This window comes from Ursus americanus, chromosome 34, assembly GCF_024610735.1.
Source record: "Ursus americanus isolate L20-20 chromosome 34, mUrsAme1.1.p, whole genome shotgun sequence".
NCBI classification, from domain to species: domain Eukaryota; kingdom Metazoa; phylum Chordata; class Mammalia; order Carnivora; family Ursidae; genus Ursus; species Ursus americanus.
The window spans coordinates 7,795,751-7,815,368 of NC_142160.1; the positions used below are offsets into that span (position 1 = coordinate 7,795,751).

Below are 19,618 nucleotides of genomic sequence, written 5' to 3' on the forward strand. Positions count from 1 at the left end.
CTAAATACATGCAAAATCTCAACGATAGTGTTCAGAGGTACACACTTATGTGGTCAAAGTGTGAAGAAAAATCAGGAAGTAATGAGCGTAAAGGGGTGGGCCAGGCACAGGAGGCCCTGACATGCGCTAACACCGTTCTAGAGTCACCCGGGAGAAAAAGCAAGTCTAAGAGAATCTCAGTCCCTAACAATGCTCAATAATTAGTTTCTAGAATGAGAGCATCTCAGGATTGGAAGGAACCTTAAAGGTCAATAAGCAAAACAGCGCTTTGATTTTTTTTATTTCAATTTTTATTGTTATATTTCAAGACAGGTAAGAGATTTCAGTAGAGGGTTGCCAAACTTTTTATTTTGTCAGGTCAAGTATATATATATATATATATATATTTTTTTTTTTTTTTGAAGACTTATCTATTCAAGTGAAGAGAACAGTGGGAGGAGCAGAAGGAGAGGGAGAAAGAGTCTCCAGCAGACTCCAGGTTGAACACAGAGCCTGATGGGGGCCTCAATCCCAGGACCCTGAGATCACGACCTGAGCTGAAACCAAGAGTCAGATGCTTAACCGACTGCACCACCCAGGTGCCCCCTGGTAAAGTATATTTAAAAACGACTACTATTTATCATTACCATTAGTTCGTAAAAGATGGCATTTTACCCTTACAAAGTAAGGTAAAGCAAGAAGCAAAATATTGGAATAAATAATAGTCCTCTAAGTGGAATCAGTTAAGATTAGTGATGTGTGTTGCCTCTGTCTTTCTAGGGACTTTGTAAAAATGTTATACTGGACTATCACCCGTACCTAGACTAGCATACGGTGAACCCTGACCTCATCTCCCACTCATCTGATGCTCGAGCCTTCGTCCCCCAACCCCTGAAGAGCGTTGCTAGAGCCTATCCATGCTTGAAGACTTGAGTGAATGAGAACTCACTCCTTCCTAATGACGTGTCCTCATCTCTGAACATCCGTGACTATTTGAATTTTCTTCTGTTTGTTGGACCTAATTCCAGTTCTTTGTTTTCCCCTAATTGGTCCTAGACCAGCAGCTGCACGTCCTGTCCAGACTCCATTCTCTCTTATGGGCTCCTCAAGACTTGAGTGCTGTGCCCTCTCCCTCTCTGACTCCTGCTGCTCCTCATCTTTAAACATCCCCAGGTCTCTTGTACGTAGTTCAGATACATACCCCGAGTCCTCAGCGTCCTTGTCATTCTGCTTACAGTGTTCCACTTTGTCACTATCTTTCAAAATAGGGCGTTCCAAACTGAGTGCAACCTTCCTGGTAGTGTGCCTCGCCCAGAGCGGGTAAACCCACCCTCTCTCTTACTCTAGCTATTAGACCTCATTCACTGTAGCCAAAAATCACCCGAGTCAACCCTCCAGTTCTTATTAACACATTTGATTAAAAATGGGCTGGTAATAAGAAGAGTAGGATAACATCTTAAAATTTGGAAGATTGGAGAATGGCCAGTTATTTGTTTTTAAATGCTCTGAATTCACCTCATTTGTGCTTAGTCTCCATCCTTCCACCTGTCAGAAAATATACCACCGTTAGTGCTCTGGCACTAGGCACTAAGGAGGACTTGGGCAGAGGTGTGCCGCCGGTGCAGTGTAGCGCGCTGGGCAAAGTTCCCGAGCTGCCGCTTGGCCTCAGTGACTGCGCGCTAGCGCCACCTTCTGGCCCCAGAGTCCCTCACAGCTCCTCCAGGCGGCTGACTCCTCGGTCACGGAGACTGACTTACAGGTCTGTGATTTGCAGAACTTACTTTTTTCCTTCTTAGAAAATTTAAATGATGCGGATTATTCACGTAGAGTCTTCTGTTACTCATGTTATCCGTTAGGTCACAAAAGGAACAGTTCAGTATCTCAGGAAACTACACCTGTGTTTGCCTGGACCAAGACACACAAACGAAGGTAAAATGACGAAATATCCTTGTCTATCTTGGCATGATGAGAAAGTAAGACAATACGCAAAGAAATCAATAATAAAAATACCAACCTGAATTTGGACTATTAAAAGATTATACATATATTTTTAATATAAATATCCCAGCCTGTAATACTTTGCAACATATATGTATCTCCACATATACATATATATTCAATTTCATATTTAAAAGAAATTCACACAATAGAAATTCACAAGCATTTGACCGAGAGTATGAAATATAGGATTTCTTTCTTCATGCTTCAAAAAAAAGGGAGAAAAACATTTGTTTTCATTAAATATTTTCTAGCCTATGTAACAAGGCAAAAATGTATTTGCATTACATAAAATGAAGATACTTATGTTTGTATCACTTATAATTATCAAAGCTCATCCTCTACTTTATTCCTTTAATTCTTAAGAAGTCACCTTCTTTCCAGACTAGCATTCCACTCCATTAATATCACCCTGTACAACTCCCTCAGGGTGTTTTTGTACTTCTCGAGTCAATAAAACACAATGATAGGGGAAAGACTGAAAATTTGAAATTCTGGAGTTATTTGCATTCCCACTCCATTCCAAACCGGTTCATTCCTTTAACAAATTATGCATCTACAAATAGTGACCATCTACTCTACACCCAGCCCTGTTCCAGGCACTCGAGAGATCATCATGAAAAAGACATTCCTTCCCCCATGTAGCTTGCATTTTAGTGTGGGAAATGGAAAATGACACAGTAAATACACAAATAATTTCAAGTAAGAATGAGAGCTATGGGGAAAATAAAGCAGAGTAGAGGATAGAGACTAGTGAGGGGTATTTGAGGTAGAATGAGGTAGAGATTCTCCAGCTGTCATATTTTCTGTTAGTCTAATGAATGGGCTTTTCTGACTTTCATCAATTACCACGTCCTCCCTCTTCCTCCTCTACCTCCAAAGGGAGAAGAAAGAAAAGGAAAAGCAAAGGAAAAATGACTGAGCGTTCTTTCTGGGACGGAGGGAGACTAATCTTTTCTTTGGATAAAGAAATAAGGGGAGGAGCAAAGAGGTCCCCAAAAGTGGCTTTGGCTGCAGTTGCTGAAGGTGAGAGAATAAATCGTAGGATGAGAAGATGGTAATGAAATCTTAGAGCTTCAGAGGTGTGATAAGAGGGGTGCCTGGGTGGCTCAGTTGGTTAAGTGTCTGACTCTTCATGCTTCAAGGCTCAGGTCATGATCTCAGGATCATGATCTCAGGGTCATGAGATTGAGCCCCACACTGGGCTCCACACTGAGCAGGGAGTCTGCTTGTCCCTCTCCCTCCCCCCTGCCCTTCCCCCACTCACCCTCTCTTTCTCTCTCTCAAATAAATAAATAAATACAATCTTTAAAAAGTGTGACCAGAAAGGATGAGGAGAGGAAGAACTGTAGGGCAGGGTAACACAGGGAGGGTGGGGAGGGAAAAGGAGTGTTGGATCCCCATACTGAGCCGTTCCTTCTTTGAGTGGAGCCTGGCTAGCGCGAGCGACATTTTGCTTCCTTCAGTTGGCAAATGTGTGCTGGACCCACTAAAGAGACATTGAACCGAGGATTATTAACCTAGGGTCTCACAATCTCCAAGAGATTTCTGGATGGAATTCAAGAGGTTCATGGACTGTATTTTTGTTTTTTGTTTTTTTTTTCAAGAAGGAAGGAAGGAAGGAAGGAAGGAAAACATCTTTGTTTTCACTAAATTCTTACTAAAATTAAGCAGTTTCGTCCAATATGATTGCAGGCCACAAACATCACATTACCGTTGTGGCAGATAGCTCGAGATACCATTTTTGCACATTACTATTTCAAAAGCACACTGATAGGGGGCCTGCCCCTGGATCTTATTCTTCGGTGCATTAAGGAGCACATATATTACTATATCTCACATTTTCTTGAATATTCTGATAACTTCATTTCAATATAATTGGCTTCCTTTGTAATCCTGTGCCTTCTGTTGTATGCATGTAAAAGCACGATGCTGAGAAGGAGTTGAGAAGCTGCCAAAGGGGCTAAGAACCCCTGTATTAATCTCTGTTGAGAGCTTGATTGGGAAGAACAAAATTTTCAAGTCATTCATGCCAGGGGAGCCTGCAGAATTGCTTAAGAAGAGACAGGACTCCATTCACCCCTTCTCTCTGGGGCTCCAGGCACTCGACTTTAGGAGAGATTAATGATCACCACTTGCTAAGAATCCTGGGGAGAAAGTCATACCGTGGGGCCCAGTAGTCAGGCAGTTCAGGGGAAACAGCGCCATCTGGTGGCAGATGTCCGTCCTCGGCTGCACGCTTCTATTTGTCTAGCAGTTAGGAACGTTCAGGGCAAAGGGCTTTCTTCAGCAGAGTGGTCAGCGCACGGCTCTACCCTGTTTGCTTGCATCGCATCTGTCCAGTCCTGCCAGTTCCCACTCTAACAGATGCGATGCACGATAACACTCAAGCAAGGTTCTGCAGAATCCCATTGCATGTCACCTCTTTAGAAATGTTCAGGCAGGGGGCGGCGACTGGCAGTATTTGAATTCCCGTTCTCACAAGGCCTCCATAAAGCTGAAGGTCTCTCCCCCCATCAAGAAAGCACTTTCATTTGTGGTAGTGCCTGGAGCACTTCAAATGCAAGGTGCACGAGGTCAGAGGGCTACAGGGAAAGGCCATTTCAGGCCGTCCACAGGCTTCAGGTGGCATTGACCTTCGTGGGTGGACTCTGGCTTTCTGACACCCAGACACTGGACTTGCTTCCATGTTTTGGTCAACTTGTCCTTGAATCATCAGTTGTGATGCTGGCACCTTGCCTGAACGCTGCTGCTTCTCCCCTGCTCCCCGAGCACTTATCCCGACTTCTCCTGCTCCGTTCCTGGTCTTAGCTCCCTCTCCGGGTATCAGGACAGCTTCTTATCTGGTCTCTCTTCCTCTCCCTTTGTCCCCCTGGGTTCATTCTCCACATGGAAGAACAGAGGATCCAGCAAAGACACAAGCCCCATCATCAACTCCTCTGCTCAGAATCCTTCTCACTTGGAGATTAAATAAAAGACTTCACGCTATCCTACAAGGCTCTGTAATCAGACCTGCAGACAACTCTGTATCTCCTACTACACTCACTCTCGTCAACAACACTGGCCTCCTGGTAGTTCCTCAAACAAATGTGGCGTGCCTCTGCCTCAGGACATTTGCACTTGCTGTTCCTTCTGCCTAAAACAGGGTACCTCCAGGTACCAACAAGGCTCATTCTCTCACTTCTTCCACAGGATCAGAGGCCCATACTCTTTCTTTGTTTCATTTTCCCCTATAGTATTTATCACCTCTAACATTTTACATCTTTTACTTATTAACTTTTCATTGTCTTCCTCCTCCTGCTAGAACATGATTTCCATGACTATTGTCTCTTCATTTTATTGCTGCATCCCTTGTATCTCCAAAGTGCCAATCACAGAGCAGAAAATCCAGTATCTGCTGGATTAAAGACTCCTGTTTCCTGCCATCAGGGAATCACACTCTACCTGGTAGATGGACCTCCTGTCACTGCCTGTAATGAGATCCGTCCCCTGCCCCGACCCCAGACTCACCAAAAGCAAAACCCCAAATAGGAGAATGGCCCAAATCTACTTTCCATGTCACATCTGAACCAACCTTGGGATACAAGGGTCGCTCAATTAGAAGTTTTGGCTATGAATACTTGGGGAAAGTTACACTATACAAATCGACAAGGCTCGTATAGGTGGGCTGTGCTTTAGTTTCTCCTTGGGAGCTTTTTAAAAATACCAGTGCTTAGATCCCTCCACTAAGGGATTCCGACCCTATCAGTCTGGGCTGTGGGGGACACGATCAGGCATCGGAAGTTTATAAAGCTGCCAGGTGACTGTAACGTGTAGCCCGGGTTGAGAAAACGAGTTGAGTGCTTTAGGACTGACAAGGCAGAGCCAGCCATTACTGCCCTTGCTTCTCACCACAAGTCCATGTGACCGGTGCGATAGCGGGTGTTACCGTTCCCATTTTATAGGACAGCCAAGAGAATGACTGACTGCGCCAGCCAGGAAGGGTAAGAGCTAGGATTTGAACCCAGTTCTGGCCCCAAATTCAGGACTGTTTCCCTCCAGAGTATAGCAACAGTCACCTCTACTCGAGGTTGTATATCGGCACATGAACAACCTCTTCTCCTGGATGACATACTTCCAATTGCGTTTCACTGTCTTCTTTGCTCAGGACCCAGTACATTCTAGGCCGTCCACGAGTTAAGCGAGTGAATGAATGAGCAAATGAACAAAGGCAACCATTGTGCCCTTGACTCATTTGCTCTGTTGTTCTCGGCAAATTCATTGTCAGGCTTGGGTGTGCCCGTCCTGCTTCGCTGGCTACGCTGGTGACCAGTAAAGTTAGACCCCAGGTTGGTTTTGCTCCAGGAACATCTGAGCTCACATTTTCCGCAGGTCAGAGGACCCCTCTTTCCTTTCTTTCTCTCCAGAACATTTCTGCAGCTGAAAGATTGACTGAAGCCTCAGCAGGAAGAAATTAAATTTCTGTCTGCTCAGAAATCCCAAACCAGCAGGCTTGTCATAAGTAGGTCTCGGTGGAATAATTCTCTTTCCCAGCAAGTCAGAGTGGGAAGAATGATCCTCGTTAAAGTGTTGTCACCAATTTCTTTCCAGATGAACCTCACGGTGCCCCACAAACTGAAAAACACCCATCACCTTCCAGTCAGTGATGTTCAAGTCATGTTACCAGGTGCGTGACCGGAGCCTAGGATCGGAGGTTTCTCAGCCTTGGCACTGTTGACCTTTGCAGCTGGATAATTCTTTGTTGTGGGGGCTGTCCTGTGCACCGTGGGATCATAGTAGCATCCCTGGCTGCCAGATGCCAGGAACATGAGGCTAATTTAGTGTCAGCGTGGCTGGGGCACAGTGCCCAACTCTCTTGTCAAAGATTATTCTGGATGTTTCCGTGAGTGTGGTTTGGGATGAGATTGTCACTGAAGTTGGGAGACTTTGAGGAAAGCTGATTGTCCTCGATGATGTGGCTGGGCCTCGTCCCATCAATCAAAAGCCCGAGTAGAACAAAAGACTGACCTCCCCGAAGCAAGAGGGACTTCCTCCAGGAGACAGCCTTTGTACTTGAACTGCGGTGTCAGCTCTCCCCTAGGTCAGCAGCCTGATGCCCCTTTGACATGAGCTACCAATTTTGAACTTGTCAGCCTCCATAATTGTGTGAGTCAATTCTTTAAAATCAGTCTATGTGTGTATACACAGATCTTCCTGATTCTGTGTCTCTGGAGAACTCTAATACAGCCCCAGTAGTAACAACCCCAAATGTCTCCAGACATTGCCAGGTGAACCCCCAGGGGCAGATGAGGCTGGCATTCTCTCAGGGCACAGTTTCTAGAGAGGCTGACCTGGATAGAATATTCTAGAACCCAGTTGAAGCTGAAATATTGTTAGGGTTGTGTTCTCTCTATATAATTTGGTTGGAGTTTGTCCCAAGCCTGGCCTGACAGCAGAGGTCTCAGAAATCTCTGGAATATCTTAAAACTAATCAGCCCTAGCCTTGAGCCATCACATTCTCTCTTCTAGAAAAACTGTATCCTATTTGCCTGAATTTCACTTCAAAGAAAAGGAAAAGGGAATCACCTTTCAATACAGTCCTTGCAAATGTTCTCATTTATGGAGCTTTCTCTCAGTTACTTTCTGTTGGAAAACAAAGTATTGCTTGGAAAAGATGAGCCATTAGCTAGTTCCATTAATGCTAATGGAGGGCACCTGAAGGAATTTGTTTAAAAGAGGCAAAAACTTTATACAGCCATTATTTCTTAAAGTTGTAAACTTTAAAGTTTAAGTCCTTTCTGAATACAAGTATTGGGTGACTTCAAAAGTGCCTCTCTCGATGACAAGGATACTCCCACCAAAAACGAACATGGAGATTTCATTAAATGAAATGGGACAGTGAGAGCAAACAATGGTTTTAAATACGTACATGTCACTAAGTAAATGAAGTATGACCAGGAGACATCTGGCTAAGCACCTGTGTCCATAACTCTTTAGCAAGTTGGCACAGAGGCATTTTGGGGGCTTCTCTCCCTGACCGAGGAAGGAGCGCTGAGCACTGAATATTCAGGTGTCTATAGCATTTGCTAAGGCAGAAGGATCGGGGGCTCAGCAGTCCCCTCTGCCTTCTCCCTCTTCTTCCTCTGCTTTTCTGCTTTGCCTTTCTTCCCAGCCCCCTGTGCTGCTTCTCTCTCGCGCTTTGTCTGCTTGCTCTCCCTGCTTTGTTTCCTCTCGGGTCCTGCCAGAGACCTCCATCCCCTTGAGTATACGTACCCCTTCTTGTTCACGAATCAAATCCTGATGGAGGGAAGAGAAGAATTCAGAAGAGGGGAGGAAACGGCCAGGAGCCTATGCAGATGGACAGGGTCTGAGAAAAGTCACGCGGATGGTGACTTCCATAAACTTGGCAAACCATCACCCACTGCCCCCCAGCCCACGTGAATCTCAAAACGGGGCTTCCCGGTGCATAATTCCAACAAAGCAAACAGAAAAAAGAAAAAGAAAAGAAAAGCAAAGGTTGTGTCTCAGTGACTCCTTCTGCTGCAGGGGTGAATTTGCTGCAAAAATCAGCATTTTTTGTCTTTTTAAATCAGATTGATTTGGCTACACTCCCACTCACCAGAGCTAGTGAATACTTTCAGTTGGGTTTAGACACCCCTCCCTTGTTCATGGATCATGGGGGTCCTCTGGGGCTCTCGCTGCCTATAAAATAGAGGAGTAGGGCCTTTATGTTTAGTTCATTATGATTGCCAAGGAGATGCCCGTTCCCCAAGCCCCGTGACCTTCAGAGGCAGGTCCTTGCGCTCCACCTCCTGTTCCCCCACGTTCCAGGAGCCCCACCTGCCACCCCACCTCCACCCCCTTTCCTAGCCCCTGCCTCATTCTACCCTCCTGACACCTGCAGTGGTTTCCCTCCACTTCTGTTGCGTTCTTCCAGAATCCTGGCTGTTTTCTCTTCTCTTCTCTTCTCTTCTCTTCTCTCTCTTCTCTTCTCTTCTCTTCTCTTCTCTTCTCTTCTCTTCTCCCTTCCCCTCCCCCTTTTCTTTTCTTTTTTTTTTTTCCTTCTTTCCCTTCCTATTCTTTTCTTTTCCTTCCTATTCTTTTTTCTTTTCTTTTTTAAAGTCTATTTGTCCTGCTAAGGAGCATGGAGGTGAGAAAAGGGGGAAATAACTCTCATTCTTTTAGTTATAGCCATGAGAATGAGGCTGAATTAATGCCCCAGTATATTCTCCAATGCTCCTATTTTCTGATTTTCAGACTTTGGTGAGTTTTCTCAAAAGCTCCTGCTAGAAATAGTTGAGCCCACTGTTAGGTTGTACTTGTCTTACTTTTTTTTTTTTTTAATCTCAGTTATTCCTAGGTAATGCTCCTTGATTCACATTATTTCTTCATTATTTTTTCTTTTGTTCCCATGAAAAGGACAGAGCAGCTAAAGTGAGTGAGTCTGGAATGGGGTCACACGCTCCCTGCTCTCCCGCGAGTGTGTTTATGAGCTGTTTCACCCCTTTCTCCAGGTCCTGTCCTGATACATGTAATTTATAGGTATTTTTAAATTAGTCTTATGAATACTTATTTTCAAAGATGTATTACAAAGAAGGCATGTGGGGCCAGGCCGACTTTTCTCCGAATTTAATTCCAAAGTCATTAAGTGGCTACAGTCACTTGTCACCTAATAAGGCAAGAGTCTGAAAGACCAAGCTGGCAATTCTTTCTTTATAAAAGCTCTTAAAACCTGTTCCTTCTTTTTGCTTCCTGCTGTCAGCACATTGGTCTGGACCCATGTCACTCTGTTCAGGGGACTGAAATAATCCTCGGTCACTCCTGCCTGTAGCAGATCCTGCCAGGAGCCGTTCCATACCTGCCACCCGCACCTGTTCACTGCACACTGCCCATCCCCCCCTTGCCAGTGGGTGTATCTTTGAAGGCTTCTCCCGAGGCTGCCACATGATGTCGTGTTCCCCTGTGCCAGGCTGAGTGCTGGGGACCTACAGCCTCTGCCCCCAGGAGTAGCCCTCAGCCAACAACTGGTGGGAGCTCATGCGTAAGCGCCCCGGCTCCTGTTCCCCTTGGGAAACTACCAAAGCGTACGCTCTACATGGGCTCCCAGAGTTCCCCAACAAGATTATTCTCTAGTTATCCACAGTGGTAAATAGCTTAACAAGGAGCACTTGGTCGGCAGCCTTCTTTTCTCTCTCTCTCTCCCTCCTGGTCTCTTACAGGTATCTCCTGGCATCCCCTCCAAAATCAGTTCTTTTCACTTGAATCTCTGGTTTGGGGTTGACTTTGGGAGGAACTCACTCTAAGACACTGCCTGTCATGGTTACCCCCACTAAACCATCTTCGTACGGTCTTGCTATGTTGAGCTTTCTTCAAAAGTTCAAAGAGATTAAAAAAAAAAACTTTGCAAACATCACCACCTCCACTCAGAAATTACTGGTCACTTCCCATGGAGCAAGTACAGACAGTCCCTAGTCTGTGGCCTGGGATGCTGTATAACGTGGCTTTTTCCTGCCTGCTCTGATTCTGTTTCCTCTAACTCCCACTCAGAATGGAGATTCCAACTGTTTGTGTCTGTGCACCTGTTCCCAGGGGATACAGTGTTCATCCTGACGCCCGAGCATTTGCTGGCACGATTCCCACCACCTGAACACTCCCCCACCACATGCACCCATTTCAGCGTATCCGAGGCTTACCAAACATTACAACCATCATCCCCTTTGTGGATCTTTTTGCTAAACACACCATGACTTTGGCACCTCGCCTCTACTTCTTTATTCTGATAAATACCACAGTGTTGTTTATTCCTATCCTGGCCTCCCACCTGGACTGTGAGACCTGCCTAGGGAAGATAAATCATTTTGCATCTTTCAGACCTAGAATGTGGCCCCATAGACACTAGATGAGGAGGCAAAGTTCAGACTCTGCCATTTATTAACTGTGTGACTGTGGGATGGAGATAGATAGATAGATAGATAGATAGATAGATAGATAGATAGATGATAGATAGATAGATATTCACCTCTCCGAACTCCTATTTTTTCTATTTGTGTTGTATTTGTGATCTAATGCCTCTTACATATAGTTGTCATAATAATTTGAGTGATATAATAAATATTAAAAATGTTCTAGAAACTATCAAGGGGTATCCAAATGTTCATCGGGATTACATGGTTGACCAGCAAGTCCTCCTGCCGCTGTTGAAAGCAGGAATGATACAGTGGCTTTAAGACCAGCAGCTCCCTAGAGATGGAGAATGTGACTATCAGGAAAAATCAGAGAAACACATATCCTTACATTGAGTTTTCTAGAACCTATTCTTGGGCAACAGAATCAGATGATCATATTGGCTTCGCATATTCATTAATTCTACAAAGGGTACTGTTTTGTTATAAGCCGGGTCATATTTCTTCACAGCTTATAACCCTAAGGTGGCTCCTCTTTTCACTCAAAGTAAAACCCTAAGTCCTTAAAATGGCTTAATATTCCTTTCACTCTCTGCCACACGCTCCTAATCTCCTTCCAACCTTGTCTCCTGCTACAATTTTCCCTTAGCCGACACTGGCCACACTGGCCTCCTCCCTGTTCCTCAAAAACACCGGTCATGTGTGATGACAGTCCCTGCCTTGTGTCTTTTGTTCTAGCTCTTTCCTCTGCTTGGAAGGCTCCTCTCCCAGAGATGCTTGGCACACTCCCAAGTCTTCCCTCAAATCTCTCCTCGATGGGACCTAGTCTGAGCACTGTATTTACTACTGCAATCTGTCCACCCAGCCTGGCTCTCCCGTTACCCGGCTCTATTCTTTTCATGGGAGTCCTTATAACATATCCTAGAGTGCACTTAGCTCTTTTTTGTTGCTGTTTGATGCTTACTGGCAGGGAGTCTTAGTGTTGTTGACTAATACATCCCTAGTGCCTAGAACAGTGCCTAGGACAGAGTAGCCACTGATTAAATCTAGTTGCTGAATTTGTTGACACAAGTCCTTACCGTGTGCCAGGGAGTACGGTGACTCTGGTCCCTACACGTAGAAACTTATAGTCGAACCACAACACTTATTTAGCAAATACTATGCCAAGCAAATACGTGCCAGACAGTCTTCTAGGCCCTGGAGATGTTACCGCAGACAAGACAATTTCCTGGCTCTCATATAGCAAATTCTTCTGAAATGATACAGTCATGTTTGAAAAAACAGATATTAATATATGTAAAGTTCTTGGCCACCAAATTTAAAATCCTAGATTGTTCTGTTGGTGTCCCCATCTTGTAGACAGGCACCAAGAACACCCTGCCTTACATATACTAAATCTCGACAAAGATGTATCAAGACAAACCCTGGATTGTATAGCTCCCCAAAACCTAACTTCTACTTTCAATGCTGGGAGGTATTTTTGTTCAATTGTTTATATTAATTATTGTCCAAGGAGGTTTTATGAGGGCCTTTTGCTTTGAGTTGCTAAATACTAAATGATTCATTGAAGGATATATGGCAGAAATTAATCTTGTCCCCAAAAAAAGATAAAAAAAGAGCAAAGGATTAGTCTTCTCAAACCCTAGGGATGATTCTGGTTTTTGTCCCGGTCTTGCCACTGAACTAATCATATGACGGAGGCAGGCAGAGAGTACCACTCCTGTCTCCCGACAAAAGCGGGCCTGCTGTGAGCATTAAGAGGCTTGGTTGGCTGAAAGCCTCCAGCTCCCACACCCTCAGGTCAACCATGGTCTGCAGACCAAGGCCACTGTCCCCCAGGGCTACTGCCAGCCCGGCTCAGAGCATGGCCAGGATGCAAGAGCCACACTCCTGCCCAGCTGGTATACTTCCAATGGCACTTTGCTTTGGGGCCACCCTCCACCCTGGCTGCCACTTTCTCAGCCTTTCTTCGGGTCTCCTCCCACCAATCCCTCCTTCCCGCATTGCAGTCGGAGTTTCTCCCACTTACCCTGTCCCCACTTTCCTTTATACTCCCTGCATAGCTCTCTTACGTGTCTAACTCTGCCTTTGTTTTTGCTTCCCAGAAAACTTGAAATAACACAAATGTTACCAGGATGACTCCAGGAAGCTGGCAATAGGCTGGGGCTTTGAGACTGGATTATTCACCATGGCTGGCAAGAAGGATCACAATCCCAATGGTATGTGAGGCACAGCTAGTCCTTGGCATGAGATGGTTGCTCAGTTGCTAAAAAAAAAAAAAAAAAAAAAAAAAAGTCACCACTGATGACCAGGGGGACATCTGGTGGAGTGGAATTGCCAGTACAGTGGTTCAGGCATTTGAAAGTGAAGGGGGTACAATGTATTTAAGGAGAGTGGAGTTGGAGGATTCCCCGCAGAGTGATAATGAGAGACTGAAAGCAGGTAGTTAAAGGCCAGTAGGAGAGCCAGAGGCCCCTTTGGTCGTTCACAAAGGTGTCCCACACCTTCCAATTAAGAGCTAGACTTTTCTTGTGCAGGAAGACACTGCAGACACTTCTCCCCGCAAGACCACACCTGCTCCCCTTCCCGTACCCTGCCCCCTGGGGCTGCCTCAGCTGCCCCTCCCAGGTGGTGGGCCAGTAGCTAGAGTTCAGTCCCAGTGTAACCGACCTGAGGACATGCTGGGCCTGATGACTGAGAAAAGGGAGTATGCCCCCAGAAGACCTGCGAGAATTGGCCAGCATATACTGTCAGGAGCAGAACAGAAGCCAGGGAGTGGATTCTGAGGGTGCTTGACCAAGGGGTTGGAAGATAAAAGTGAACAAGCAGGGAAATTGACTTGGAGTCACTTTCTCAGGACATGGGATTTAACACCCTGGCAAGGACCCCGCGGAATGGGGCAAACACACTGCCATGTGGCTTTCCAAAGCCTGGGGAGCAAAGGTGAAATGCCTGAGTTTGCCACAGCAGATGGTGAAATAGGATGGAAAAAAATAGATGGGAAAATAGGATCAGAAGCAGTTCACATTCGTTGGAATGAACAACAATATTCACTTACAGTTCTGTACCAGGGCTATGTGAGCTCGCCCACCTCCTGTCTTAATATAGTCCGAAGAGATCTGGACCATCTGGACAACCTGCAGCACATCACATTGATCCGTCACATCAATAAAATAAATACATGGCTAGTATGCTGGCGACCTCGGGAAGGAACATGTGCTCCAGAAGGTACAAGACAAAGCCTATAAAGATCCAGGGACGAGCCACTTCAAAGCTAGCGCTGAAGAGAAGGAGGTACACATTTTTAAGGTCAGGGCTAGGTCAGGAAGTGCCCTCCACAGTAAAGACCCATTGCTGTATCTTGCATTTCCTATTACAAAATAACAAGTACAATGTCTGGTGGGCTTCCTCTGGTTCTGGAGGCCACATATCCCACATGTAGGAATCCTGCTCCGGGGCATACCCCAGAGGACAGGGAAGGGTGCCAGCTCTAAGTAGGGCCTGGGTCAGGAAAGAGCTGCACAGCATGGCCAGGCTGTAGTGAAAGTAGCTTTCCCATCATCTGGCAGACCCTGTGGTGTGGAGGTGTTGGTGGTGAGAAAAAGTGCAGGGCAGAGTTCATGGTAACCCCATCGGGAAGATCACATCACAGGACATTGGGGTTCTGGCTCAATGTCATTCCATCTGCAATGGAGAATTAGACATCTCAAAAAAAGAGCTTCTGGCATGTTACTGAGCCCTAATGGAGCTAGGATGCTTGACAATAGCATACCCATGAGCCTCCATCCAGAGCTACTCATTCAGAGCCAGTTCTGTCTTGCCTGTCAATTCACAAAGCCAGATGGGCCCAGCGATGTACGACAGAAATGATACATCGGGAACTGAGCCCAAGGAAGACCAGAGGGCGCGAGTTAGCTGTATGAACAGGGAGCACAGACCTCCATGTCACCCACATGATTGTACCAGCGCCCGTCCCTGAACTCTCATCCATGGTCTGATAGTGGGGTGCCATATAGACAGCTGACGGGGGTGCTGTAAAAGGGGTAGACCCAGGCAGCCAGGGGAGTGAACTGCTCTGATCTCCTTTCGAGAGAGAACCTGCTCCAAGAGGCGTGGTTAACTGACAGCCTCCAGAGGCCGCAGCTTCACACTCCACTGCAGTGTCCACACTGAGACCGTGCTCTCCCTGGGTTGCCCAAACGATGCCTGAGTGCAGAGGGGTACGACAGCTGGACCATTCCTACACATTTCAGTCTCCTTTAATGGGCACTCTTTGCTCTAGAGCCCTGTGATGGCTCAGAATTCTCAGAGCTCTACTGCAGCCTAAACATCGTCCCACCACATCCTTGGCTCTCCCGTCTCTCCCTTTACAGGTGACAGGTCAGCACGTGGTCTGAGGCTCTCCCCACTTCTCGCTCTTTCCTCTCTTCTCGTCCCTCATGGGCTTTTCTGCCAATAAATTTCTTGGCCTCCTAACTCTATTTCTTGGCATCTGCTTCCTGGAGAATTCAAACTGACACAATGGGTTTAGGCTAGTTGATTACTTTTTTTCTTTATCTCAAAAGGAGGAGGAAATTTGGGTAGGTAATTCGATCATCCCTGTAATTCCTAATGCAGACTTTCTATAGTTTTAAAAAGTTAAATGGAGGGAACAATTAGAAAATGTATAATTATCGATATGCTTGGCTTCAAGACTTTATTGCTCTTAAATCAAGGAAATCAGCAGCTAAAACCAGTCACTGCTTTCCAAAGGATATACCTCTTTTCATTTAAACAAAAACTTAAAAACATGTTAATTGTTCTCATTCTAGCTAAAACCCGAAACTGATACACATTGCTTAAAGAGTTTTGTTTTACAAAACCATAGTGCATTGTAAGTGCTCCCTTTACAAATGATAATTTGTGGGCTTTACATGACATTAATTAACCTTGGGTTTTATTTCTCCATCACTGTGGACATGATCTTTCATTAAAAGTGGTACTTTATACTACAATCAGATAAAATTTCATTTTGGTCATGTTATTTTTATGCTGCCCGTAAGCATCGCACCAAAGAAAGTAAATCAGGGCCAAGATCGATTTTGTGTTTATGAGATAGCAACCGGGACATGAGGAATGCACAATTAATGTTTAGACTATATCAGTACACTTTGTAGCAAACTTATTGTATTGAAAAACATAATCCACCCTACTCAGAAGCAGTTCTTTTTTACTAAAAGAAAATGTGTTGGCAACTGCTCCGTTTCCATGGATTTGTGATTCTAATAGGCCCTGAAAATAAAACTCGATCTTTGCCAAAATCTCACTTATGCTTTATATCAATAACATGCCCTTTATCCCTGCTTATGCATTTGGGAAACAGAGAAACAACACCAATTAGTTAAAAATCCATTAATTAGAACTCTAAAGAACTGATTTTAGGAAAGGGGAGATGTGTGGGAGCTAACACCTAACACTTTATTTTTATGAAAAAGAGAAAAATTGCACAAAATCATGAGAAATTGGGGAAAAAAGCAAACATTTTCCAGAATACATTTGAAAGTATATATTTCAAATTTAAACCATTTTCAGTGCATCTTAATATCAAATAACTAATGGATACCTCAAGCAGCAAGAAAGATACAGTTCTGTCCAAGACATTCTACCTACAGTAACAAGTGTATTACACATTTAATTCTTTAATTCTAGTGGCACAAAAGGAGGGACCAGAGGGTTATAGGGCTTAATCCTCAGTTAACTAGAAAATCAAATCAACAACTAGAAATCCATTCTTTAAACAAGTGGCTCTTAATTTTAGCTACATGGTAGCGTGGGGAACTTTCCAAATCCTCAAAGCCCAGGTCCCACTTAAGACTATTTAAATCAGCATTACTGTTTTGTTTTGTTTTACTCTACAGGTGATTCTGATATGTGGCCAACATTGAAATCCACCACTCTGAATACTACCAGTATTTTAAGTTTTAGCTTACTATAGTTATTTTAAGTTTTAAACCAGATTAGTTTAATCTGCAGATTAAATCCCTACTGTGGGATGGAAGCCTATCTGCCAAGTGACCTTTAATTTTACCAGAGTACTGGAAAAATAATTAAATCCAAATGCCGTGATTAACATGTGTGATGGGCTTCTGATCCTGAGGGTGGCCATGTAACCCAGGTCCAGGCACTGAAATAGAAGGTAAATCCTGCTGCGTCTTTTCCTTCTGAGACAAAAGGACAGAGTCCTATTGGGCGGGAAAAGTGAATCTCATCCCTTTCCCCATTCTCCTAGTCCAAAACTCTGATACAAGTCCTATAACTGAGTACATCTGGCCTCAGAAAGCAACGGTGAAATAAGTCAGAGAAAAACAAATACCGTATGCTTTCACTTTTATGTGGAATCTAAAAAATCGAAACTCAGAGAACAGATTGGTGGTTGCCAGAGTGAGGGAGACAAGGGGGACAAGGGGGGAATGGGTGAGGGTGATCAACAGGTACAGAGGGGGGGAAAAGAAAATAAATAAAAGCAACAAGTGTGAACATTAAAAGTCAGCACACTGAGGATGGTGGAGCCCAGAAACTGTGGAAGAGCTGGGGTCTTTGCTGACCTCATTGTGTCATTGAACTAGAAAACTAAATTTTTTAGAATTTTTAGAGTGTGAAGAATTACTGCCTTAGAATTTTTGTTGTGTGAAGTATTACTGCTTAAGCCGCTAATAGCTGAAATTTCCATTACTTGCAGCCAAAAGCATTTCCAATGGATACAGCTTGGTTCTCCCTCTGTGTCTTTCTCCTCTCTCAAGCTATGCATCACTCAACATTTACTATTGGTTAATAACTTTACAGTTATTATTTTTGAGTCATGCAGCAACCCCAAAAGATAAGTGCTACTGTCTCCATTTTTATATATTCAGAAACTGAGGTTCATACAAATTAACCATCTTGTCCATGGTCCTACAGACCTTGGATTCTAAGCCAGATCCATCTGATTCCAATGCCAATTCTCTTAATTACAGTGCTATAAAACCTCTTGGGCGTGCAGAAGTCTAGCTGCTCTGATTAACTTGTATGCTTTATCATTTAAGAAGAGCATTTTATACTTCTAGGAATACACATATTCCCAATGCTCGGCATTAGACCATTAGATATTTGAAGAATTAATGGGCTTAACTTGGTTAACTGCAAAATTACAAGATAAGCTTTCTTTGTTGCTATTCTGCAAAACCAGGAGACACTTTCAACTCATTCCAAACAAAAACACGCAAGTCAATTCATTTTTTGGCAGCACAAAGGACTTGACAAATAGCATATTAATAATAATCTAGGACTTACATGATTTTTTTTCTCTTCCTCGTGAAAAAACTAATGAACAGTAGGGTTTTGATGTATATGTTTAAGATATTTACATGGATATGTCTGAGAGGTTATGGGGTGCTGCCATTTGTGGTCTTAAAAAGAAAAATGTACCTCCTGCTTAGCAGGGAGTCTGTCCCTCTCCTTCTGCCCCTCCCCCTGCTTGTGCGATCTCCCCCAAATGAATAAAATATTTCCAAAAAAAGAAGGAAGAGAGGGAGGGAGGAAAACGTATCCCTTCCAGGTGTCTCTGGGATACCCTGGCATACACCCTTACGGTTTATCTCTGCTCTTGAGCATTTACTAGAGAACAAATGGATTAGGGAAAGCCGTACTGAGGCAGCCATGTTGAGTTTAGAGTTAGGCTCACCTGAGCAACTTTACTGTGTATCCCCTTGTTTCCCTAAACTGAAGGGAGAAGACCTACTTCCGCTGTTCTTATGAGACTTAAGTGAGCTGAAATGCAAACATACTTATAATACTTAAGGAAAAAAATAAGTAGTTAGTAAACATCTATGTGCTGAGTAAGAGCAACGGGTGCCTGAGAAGTAATGACAGCCTGCCTCAGTCTAGTGAATTACCAGTCTCTTGCCTTAAGGAACAGGAAACGGTGTGGTCTGCAAGACAGTAAAACCTAACGCTTGACATACTTAAGATCATGTCCCAATTCCTCAACATTTTAGGTGGTCAAAAGACATATTGGTGTCCCAACTCCCAGAACCCGTGAAAGTGACTTTATTTGGGAAAAGTTCTTGGCAGATGTCCTGAAGTTAAGGACCTTCGGATGAGATCATCCTGTATTATCCCAGTGGGCCTTAAATCCAACGACAAGAATCATAACCAAGTTTGTGGTGTTAGTTTCTTCATCTGTAAAGTGGGGATAATATCCTAACTACAGTCTCACTTCCTGGGGTTGAAAATGAGCTAACTGCAGTCTGGAGAAATGAGCAGACGTTAAAAATGACATTCACTGAGCGCTTACCATGATCATGCTCTGTGCTAAGCGCTTTCTGTGAATGACTTAGCGATCTCTATTTTACTGATCTGGTAACCAACGCTCAGCGAAATATAGTAATTTGCCCAAAGCCACTCAGCTAGCAAGCGAAAAAAAAAGAGGGGGGAGATTAAAATTCAAACCGACTTCCGAGATTTTATCCTTCACGCTAGACTGCCCGAAAGGATACAAATGAACTCACTCTAACAAAGTCAATTATTTTGGTATCAGCTCAGGCGCCACCCGAGACCGCTTCAACAACTGACCACTGGGCGAGAAGGTGTCTTCCTTCTCCGGCCGGGGTGGGACAGGTTTAATGACGTCACTCTCAAGGGCCGGTGATAAGTGATCTCCCGACGGATACTTTCAAGGGCCAAAATCCGAGCGTGGCGCCTATAGATGAGGTCATAAACCCGGACCAATAGAAATGCCTAAT

At 44.4% G+C, this 19,618-nt stretch overlaps 1 long non-coding RNA gene across 4 annotated transcripts; it reads right to left on the reverse strand.

Moving 5' to 3' along the window:
* Positions 1–220: 220 nt before the first annotated feature.
* LOC123776477 (uncharacterized) lies at positions 221–19,613 on the reverse strand. 4 transcript variants are annotated; one of them, XR_015722969.1, is made up of 6 exons: positions 19,385–19,613; positions 13,918–14,543; positions 12,991–13,125; positions 11,939–12,111; positions 8,576–8,658; positions 240–1,884 (listed from the first exon to the last, which is right to left on the reverse strand). It is a non-coding gene; the product is annotated as an uncharacterized LOC123776477 (long non-coding RNA). The 4 variants fall into 4 exon arrangements; XR_015722968.1 differs by having other exon boundaries at positions 221–8,658; positions 19,385–19,611; XR_006775362.2 differs by lacking the exon at positions 8,576–8,658 and having other exon boundaries at positions 243–1,884; positions 19,385–19,609.
* Between the last annotated feature and the right edge of the window lie 5 nt (positions 19,614–19,618).